The sequence below is a fragment of the Nannospalax galili genome, unplaced genomic scaffold (genome assembly GCF_000622305.1).
Source record: "Nannospalax galili isolate Female #2095 unplaced genomic scaffold, S.galili_v1.0 scaffold407, whole genome shotgun sequence".
NCBI lineage: Eukaryota > Metazoa > Chordata > Mammalia > Rodentia > Spalacidae > Nannospalax > Nannospalax galili.
In genome coordinates, this window is record NW_008355644.1 from 980,244 (window position 1) to 981,589 (window position 1,346).

Genomic DNA, 1,346 nt, shown 5'->3' on the forward strand with positions numbered 1-1,346 from the left:
ATATTTAAGAGACGACAAAATTCCACCAGAAAAATCTTAGAAATTATTAACACATTCAGTAAAGTGGCAGGTTACAAAATTAACCTACAAAAGTCTGTAGCCTTTTTATGTACCAATAACAAACAATCAGAGAAAGAGCACATGGAAACACTCCCCTTCACAATAGCTGCAAAAAAAAGAAAAAATAGAATATTTTTTCATACCAGACCTATCACAGGGAAAAATATAGGTGGAATCAGGGAGATGGAGAGCCTTTTTCTCAAGTTCTTTGGTCTTTGCATTGAGATGAAATTCAATTCTTAACTGAAAATTTTTTAAAGGCAAAAATATACACATATTTAGAAATGATGCTTTATGTGGAGAAATATTCATGTATAAGAGAAATCTGGATTTTAAGTAGTTCAATTCAGTTAACTAGTTTCAGATGAATGGAATATTTAGGGGAAAGTACTGGGGGAGGGGGAATTAGACTCTCAACTGTCTTCAATGTTCATATCACTTTCTTTAGGAAAACCCATGGTAGCCATCTATGGGGTGCACAGGGATCTCGTGGCGCCGGCCCCCTGCGCACACCTGGAGAGGCGGAGGGTCTGGCCATGCGCGTCGCTGTCTGCCGCTGAGGTGCTGAAGGTCTCGTGCTAGTGTGGCGCAAGTCCCCAGTGCACACCTGGAAAGGCGGCGGGCCCCGCGGGTGCTTCTGCTCCGCGTTGCTGGCTCTCTGCTTCTCCGCTGCTTCTCTGCGTCTCTGAGGCTTCTGTTGCCCAGGGCTTGCCCGGCCGCGTTCCACCCTAATTTCACCCGTGTACTCTCTCTCTAAGTTCAGGACCCGTCAGCTGCTGGGTCACGAGGAGAGGTACGAGGCGGCTAAAGCTAGGTTTCTGTGAGTCGATGACGGAAGGATATCACCCCCTGGAAAGACTGGATCATAGGCAGTGAGACACAGGACTCAGCTCAACCCGTGTTACAGCTCTTTATTCAGTGACTCAGCTCGGCTCCAAGTCTCAGTGTTTCAGCTCCTAGCTCCTAGTGATCCAGCTCCAATATTGAGAGAAAACCAGGACATTTTATACCGTGGGGGTAGTCGTAAAAGCTTTAGCTGATAGGCACTTTGTGGGATACCCTATTTACATATGGAAGTGGGCTCCTGCCAGGCTGCAAGTGCCCATAGAAACCAAAAGAGAGTATCAGATCCTCTGGATCCAGATTTATAGGTAATTTTGAGGTGGGAGTCAAATTTCTGTCTTCTTTTTTAAAAACTTTTATTATTTTTATTGTATGTGTATGTGTGTATTGCCTGTATGTAGGTAAGTGCACCTGTGTCATGCAATGCCCTTGGAGGTCAGAAG